Raw genomic sequence first — 8259 nt, forward strand, 5'->3', positions numbered from 1 at the left:
CCGCACGCAATCCAACGAGCAAATTCATCACCGAACCTGCGAAACCTGCCGAGAAACAAAGACCGCATTGCATGGCAAATCTTTCGAAAAGCCACAATCGTTTCTACAAAAAATTCAAGATCGACTCCAAAATGCTCAAGCCGTTCTATCCGCTCAACGCCCTACCTCACGAGTTTACGACACTTGGCGTATTCGTCGGCGAAAATGACGCGAGATCGGCGGTCGCCGCACAAGACGTGTTATTGGCTGGTGATGGATTTGTGCTAGGTGTAGCTGAATGGATTATGTACCAACGCGATATACGCGAATACATGCATCCCGGTCTGTATGGACGCGAGATTCGTATTCGAGAATTCATCAGCACGCTCGCAAGTTTCAAACGGTTACCGCCTCCCCTCATCATCTCCATTGGTAATCTTGACGCGTTCGATAATTTCGACAGCGAAGAATTCAAAGAACTATTTCGCAGATTAATCAAGATTTGCCGCGACCGCGGAGTGCGTGAAATTTACGCTGTGCCAATTATTCAACACGCGGAGCAAGATGAAACTGTATACGCTTCGGTCATGTCCATGTTTGAGGTGAACTACAGCACCATGCTCGGCGGACGCTACGCATTGATCGACCCTTACCCGTGGTTCGTGAACTACACCCCGACAGTCGGTGAACGACCTCCCATGTACACGATACAGGAACATGAGGAGTTCGCGGTATGGATACGGCACACGTTCATTCCGCCGACCAACGATGCCAGCGAGGCAATACGTCAACGGTATCGAGAACCCGAAAATCTTCTTCGCAACCCGACGGCAGAATCGCAATCCGAAAATGAATCTTCGTCGACGACTGACAATCGCCAGCTGACGCACGGCCCAGCTTCGACGTCGCGCGACGCCCAGCCGCACCAGGCCGTCCACGATTTGACTGAAGACGATGCCCAACCTGGCCCATCGACGAAAGCCGCACTCACCGAGAGTTGGGTAAACCTTACCGCCGGCGAAGACTCCGAAAACCGTACCAACGACGACGTTTCAACGGCCGAAGAAAAAATTGACGAAAGCGAAGGTTTTTCGGGCGTTCGAGCGAACGAACAGGAAGCACGGCCACCAACGCCTCAGCCGGATAACAACGACGATGCCGATAACGATTCCGTCGATTCCAAACTCCATATTGACGAAGACATGAAATCGCTATCTACCACGGTCTCAGATCTGAGCGACGATGAAAATCAGCAAGCTGAAAATACTGGAAAAACCGACGGCGATGCGACAACCGCTCCAAATTTAACCACGGACGAAGAAATGCTCGAATAAGGTTCGTTTGTACAATTTATCACTTTCAAACTAACAGCATGATATTGACGTACGTCATTGTTATTGCTTACGCTTGCATGGTACTATGAAGCTCCTGCTGGAAAAATGTAGACCAGAAAAAATTGAAAAAGAGGAATTTTCCCATTCTATTCAAAATCAATACTCGTACGAGTAACTTTGCATCGATCTTTTGGTAATAAATGTTGGAACTTTGGCAACTAAGGATTTTTTATCGATGCAACATGTTTTCTTAATTACTCAAAATTTTTCTCGTGTAGTTTGAAAGTGATAAATTTCGTTACCTTCGTTCGAATACTACCCAATCTTTGACATAATGGAGTATCCATTAAAATTACCGACTATGACTTTTTTGTAAATATTTACCACCGAATCGTGACATAAATTTAAAAAAGCGTATTTGTTTAAGTTTTTTACAATGTTATGTAGTTGTTTGAGTTAAATTTAAGCTAAATTTTTGATATTTTTTTTTTTTTTTTATTTATCGAGGTTACATTTTGGAATTTAAATTTTACATTTCTGCACGAATAGTGCCATCTGCGATCTTTATGATCAATAACCTCGAAGTGCTTTTCTATTTTATTTCATACCAGTTTGTACTAAATAGTATTATTTTACTTTATCCTTTCTTACCAATTGTTGAATTTTTTTTTGCAGTTTTTCCGTTACATAACTGTAATTCGTTTATCTCGAGGATGTTGTTTTAATTTTTATTGTTTTTTCCTTAATAATTTTTTTTTTTTTAACGAACGTTACTTTACTGTATAAGTCTGAAGAAGTAAGACTGAGTATCGTAATAATTTACAAAACTATTTTGGGTATTTATTCTTTATTTTATCAATAAACAATAATCAGTATTTACAATGCATGTTGTAACCTATACATCGAATAAAAGTACAAACTTATTCTATAATTTGCACATTTTTTCTTCCTAAACGTTGCACTTAATCGTAAGAATGAATACGAACGTAAATACAAACCGGCTCGGAGGCGTTAATGACCCATAAACCTGAAACATAAAAATAGAAACAATGGTGTTAGTATACAAGGTGTATAATTACGAGCCTAGTTTAAATCCAAATTTAATATTTTTTTTGTTTATTTTATTTTGATTATTATTCACAGTAGTTACATCGAAATAATAGCAATAGTTGGTAACCGGTTCTCACCTGTTTTGGACATGTTGACTTGGACATCGAACTCGCAGCTACGTACGTAGCTCTTCTTTTCTTCATCGTTCAGAGCTGCTGTGGCTGATCTTGATTTGATCCATATTCTCACCTTTTCCGGACGGGTATCTGAAACAAAAAAGGATCGTATTATTGCTAACTGGCAACCTTTTCGATGTCGTGTATTCTAGGCTAGAGCTAGGTAGTTACGTGTATTTGTTGAGTACAGTGGATTTCGAGTCGATCTCCGGTGGCTCAGTGGGACACGTACGCGCCTGCCTCGACACTTGGGGTGCACTGTGGTTCCAAATTTGAGAATTTTCTTCTTTCTTCTCTGCTCACCAATTTCTCATCCGAGAAACTCATGGGGGGCAGCTAGGTCCGTACGGACAACTGTTATCATTAAGTCATGTCTGTGTCTCACACCGTGATTTCCTCTGCTGGGAACTTAGCTCGCTCAAAGCTGAGTAAACCTCGGAGGGCATATGTTAGACGGATATGCCTTAATGGTAACACGTATGTGTAAAACAGGTAATTTAACCCTTCCAGCACCGTTCGGTGATGTGGTTGGTAACAATGAGTGGTCAAGGTGTCAAATGAGCCTTCCAGCTTCTTTGGCAACTGGACCAACTCGTAGTTCGTTTTCGTGAAGCAAGCGAGTTGCCAAGATAATATGTCCTTAATTCTTTAGAGCTCCGGCCCTAGGTTTAAAGTGTTCTTGTATATTTTATAATTTAGTAATAATTTAGTAGTGTTAACGTAATTGTAATTCCCCCCGAATAATCGTTGTGTTGAACCCTTGAAGTGCTCCGAGTCGGTTATAAGTTGTCTTTATTGACAAATACATTCGTTTACACGAACTTTGCGTATGATATTGTATTGTGTTCGGTAGTGTACTAAAAGCCCTAGCCGAGGTAAGTAATTAGTTTTATTACGATTACACCAGTGCATTCTCCGTATCCGATTGCCTGCTTATTCGAGTAGGTAATTAGTCAGTAGGTATCGAATATACGAACGTATATCTAGTAGGTACCTACGACACAATATTATTTTATCAAAAGTCATTCTGTAAACTAATTTTAATACCATATGAAGTCGACTGCAAGTAGATTTCAAGTTGTTACGTAGAAAACAGCGACTTTTTAAAAATTACTACAGCCTCCAGTAAATTTTTGAAACTTGCAATTTCTCCAAAATTTCATCAAATGGATTTGGAAAGCCGAAAGTTGATTCCGATACATTTTGTGACATTTTTTGAAAAACAGTACTTTCTAAAAATTTGCTGGAGGCTCCAAAACAGATTGAAACTGTCTGTGATCCAGCTCAGAATAATGTCAAAAATAGGGTGTCTCTGTTTGGTAAAATTTTATGGAAATTTTGAGCATTGAAAAATCTACTGGAGGCTCCGATAATTTCCCAAAAGTCGCTGGAAGCTCCAAAACGACTTGAAATCTACCGGTAGTCGACTTCATAGTGTATTAAAAATTAGTTTACAGAGTGAATTTTAGCTTTCCAACTGCTTTTTATGAAATTTCAAGTTTCTAAAATCTGTTGGAGGCTCCAGGAATTTTTGAAAAATCGCTAGAGGCTCCAAAATGACTTGAACCAACCTGCAGTCGACTTGATAGCGCATCAAAATTGGAGTACAGAGTGAATTTTGGATTTTCAACTCTGTTTGGTAAATTTTTATAGAAATTTCGAGCATTGAAAAATCTGCTGGAAGCTCCAGTAATTTCCGAAAAGTCATTGGAGGCTTCAAAATGACTTGAAATCTACTTGCGGTCGACTCCCTAGCGTCTTGAAATTAGTTTACAGAATGAATTTTAGCTTTCCAACTGCTTTTGATGACATTTTGTGGAAATTTCAGTTTCAAAATCTGCTGGAGGCTCCAGAACCGCTCAAAATGGTTTGAAACAGTTTCTAATCGATTTGGCAGGTTGAAAATAGGATATATTCCAAATTTCGTCCTTCTAGGTCAAATTTTAGTTCCATCACATATCTTCCGACCCGAAATTTCGGCGATATATAATATAGCCGAAAAACGTATATTAACCCAGGTTAATGACCTCTTGCGGGGGTGGCAGACAAGTTGCAGTGTGCAATTTCGGTCAAAATATTTTCGGGTCTACCGTGAATCGAGTTCACGTTTTAAATTGTCGATTTTCATTTTTAAGAACAATGTTCATAAGATCGACAACTTTTCTCCTTAGTAAGGGTGAAATCGCAATTTCGGGAAAAGATGAACTGGTCATGCTAGTAGTAAATTTAGCGTAGAACAATTTTTGTTCGAACATTTTTTTCTCTCGGACGCTTCATGTCGGCGATATACAGCTGAAAAACCTGTGTCGGCGAAGGTTAATGACCTGGGGGGGGTAACGGTCAAGTTGCGGGGTGCAACTTTTGATGGGTTGTTTTAGAGACCAATCTGAGCAAATCATGTGAAATTCAGCTTTCCCCTAACTTTTCCGAGGTTCGACTGAAAATTTTGCTAAAATGACTGTACAAAGGTACCTCAGGACTTTTTCGACAATTACTTATGACAGAAAACAATTTTGGCAATTTTGACGAAAAAGCGAGTCATCTCTTGTAAAGGTTCAATTTTATTAGGTTTTGATGATTTTCAATTTTTTTTTACCAATTACCTACCTATTTTTTTTTCAACATTGTTTTCACGTCGCATTGTAAACATGTTTTTTTTTTTGTATAAATTTCCCTCGCCCCCTCCCCCTTTTGAAAAAATACCCTATTTTTAAATCAAACTTCAAAATTTCCCATTTTATTCTTTATTTCTTCGGAAAAAAATTTGAAGTGATAACGAAATGTGAGAAATTGAAAATTTTTGTATTTTAAAAACGCTTTACATACATTTTTTCAAAACATAATAATTTAAAAAACCTGAAAAAGTTTTCATCCCTCTCTCCTTTTTCAATCCTGAAAACTGCTTAAAATCGCTTCTACCAGCCTTCTATGTGCTATGAAAATTCATCCAAAATGTTTGGAATCAACATAATGTACCTGCAGTGTACATAGGATCGAAAAATTGTACAGGTATAAACCTCACAAACTTCGACGAATTAAGTATACCTACGTGTATTCAAATTTTAAGAATTTAGAAACCGCCTAAACAGAGACATGCTTTACAATTATTTGATTTTTTTTCAAAAATATACGAGCTGTGTACCAACCCAGCTTGTGTAGAAAAACATGAAAAATGATACGCGCAATTGACGTACGTCAATGAATAAATTTCGAGCAGTCGATCCTACTACGAAGGAACCGGCGTAATAGTCATAAAAAACATACACATAGACACAATAATTATTGTGATTCTTCAAAATTTGAAAAAATACAAGATATTCAAATATGAATACAACACCTTAGTATAGGCACACCGGCGCATTTACACTTTATAAATCACTTCTTAATATCGTCACCGAGTACAACATTTCGATCGTTTTATAGTTTGCATAATGTCTGCCAGGGCACACATATCATAATACCAGCACTAAAGAAGCGCATGATGGATTTACGTATCATGGTTACATCTTTACGTGAATTATTGAAATTTGGGAGGGAAATTTATGGAACTTATTCTAGAGTCCTGAGTGACATAAGTTACGACATTTCAATACTATAAAATAACCAGAAATTCCATAGCTGTTACATTGTAGTCGCTGCTTACTTGTCTAGTCGGTAGTTTCATTTCAAATATTTGGACTTACGTATACACTCGACGTATTAGTTTCCGAAAATTCAAGTAAAAATCCATTCAAAAGTAACGATGCACGCTCAAATTGTTTCAATTTCGCTGATTATGTTGGTAACTCTAGACGGCATTATAGCTCCAACAAGCATAACTGCACGTAGTTATGATTTAGGCAACGGGTAAGTTGTCTCCTACACATAAAATAGTAATGGCAAAGGTTTTGCATACAGGTGACTTGTTCAATTACGAAGGTAGCAGGTACCTACTGAATTTTAAACAATTTTTTTTAGTTGACGATTTTAATATTTCACACTGGTCCGTTTTGACAATTACTCTCAAACAAAATACGCAATTTTTTTCAAACAACTTTTGAATTTAAAAACAAAAAAAAATAGTAATTTTTGGCGATTTGTGCTGAAAAAGCAAGACTTTTTAATTTTGCCATGATTGGCAAGAAAAATTGTCAATTTTTACTTACAATTATTTTAGCTAAACAGCATAATTTTTCGGGAAATACAAAATTATTGAAAAAATACTTTCCGGCAATTGTTGGCGAAAAAGTTTCATTTTCGGTAACTTCTGGAAAATGACATAAACTCTGAGGCGATTTCGCTAAATAGCAACAATTTTAGTCAAAAAGCAGAAATTTTACAATTTCATCAGAAAGCAGGACTTTTTGGATATTGTTGGCAAAAAACAAGCTCACCTATATTTTTTTGTCATTTTCGCCAAGAATGCAAGATTTTGTTGCTATTTTTCGATATGAGTGAAAAAAGAAGGCATTTTAGAACTTTGTCGCTATTGGTAATAAGACTTCTCAATTTTGCTGAATTAGCGAAAATTTTTGCTGATTTCTGTCAAAAAGCGACCTGATTATAATATCTGATCTCTCATGGAACAGGTTGGTATAGTGGTTAAGAAAATAGATTAAGGTGTGGGAGGTTGAAGGTTTGAACCCAGACACTGGCAGTGAAATTTTTTGATTTTTTTTTCGCTTTTTTGATGAAATTTACTACACTACTTCACATTTTAAGAGCCAATTACATTTTAACATAGACCATTTTTAATAATTAAATGAGAGGGGTTTTGCGATAAGGGCCCTTGTGGTGATATTTCGATTTTTTCAGGAGAGAGAAAACATCGAATTGCTTCGATTTTTTCGATTTTTTTTTTTTTTGATTTTCGGATGCAGTGTTGTCTTGCGCATAGGTTGGATGAGAAATTTTGACGAAATTCGTTCATCATCGCCTGATATCCGTGATTTAGAAAAGGGACCTTGTGGTGAACAGCCGAATTTACACAACGTTACAAACTACCCCGCAAAAAAATACCGAGAAATTCGGATTCGCCATGAAATTTTACATAGGTAACAACAATAAAATAATTTTTCCATCGACCTTTTTTTTAAAAAAAAAAAAAATCAAAATGTGAGTTTTTGAGTATTCATGTTCAAGTAATTTTTAAAACGAGAAGTTGATGAGATAGGCGAAATCTGATTGCATCATTCGATTTCTCGTGAAAAAGTAAGTCGGAATCGCCAATAAAAAAAAAAAAACATCGAATCACCACAAGGACCCATATCGCAAAACGCCTCTCAAATATAATTTTTTTAAACAAAAGAATATGAATTTGGTAGAATTTTATCCAAGTGAATCAAATTAAATGAAATTTGACAAAATTTTATAGGTACATTCTGGACATAAAATTCTATAGAAAATTTTTCAGTGTTTTTTGTAGAATTTTATAGAATTATTTTTCCATGGTAAATTATTGAATAGCAGGACAACTGCAGGACTTGAGGCTCGTCAAATTCTATCTTTTGCATCTAGACTGTTTTTCTGAAAGCAGGTTAGGTAAACGTATTCCATTGGAGGACCTTTTTAAAATATTCATTTAGTTGAAACAAGAATACTTACCCTAAAAGTTTCAACACGAAAAAATCTGGACTTCATTATTTTAACAAAATGAACATTTCAATAGGGTCCTCCGACAAAAAAAAAAACATTAATTTTTTTTCTGTATGGTAGAAAATAAGGACCACCCTAACCTGGAC

General features: G+C 36.7%; 1 long non-coding RNA gene across 1 annotated transcript; it reads right to left on the minus strand.

Moving 5' to 3' along the window:
• Positions 1 to 2143: 2143 nt before the first annotated feature.
• Positions 2144 to 3511, minus strand: LOC135847869 (uncharacterized). The gene is made up of 2 exons (XR_010559253.1): positions 2501 to 3511; positions 2144 to 2340 (listed from the first exon to the last, which is right to left on the minus strand). It is a non-coding gene; the product is annotated as an uncharacterized LOC135847869 (long non-coding RNA).
• Positions 3512 to 8259: the final 4748 nt, after the last annotated feature.

Source organism: Planococcus citri, chromosome 5 (genome assembly GCF_950023065.1).
Source record: "Planococcus citri chromosome 5, ihPlaCitr1.1, whole genome shotgun sequence".
In the NCBI taxonomy this organism is placed as follows: Eukaryota; Metazoa; Arthropoda; class Insecta; order Hemiptera; family Pseudococcidae; genus Planococcus; species Planococcus citri.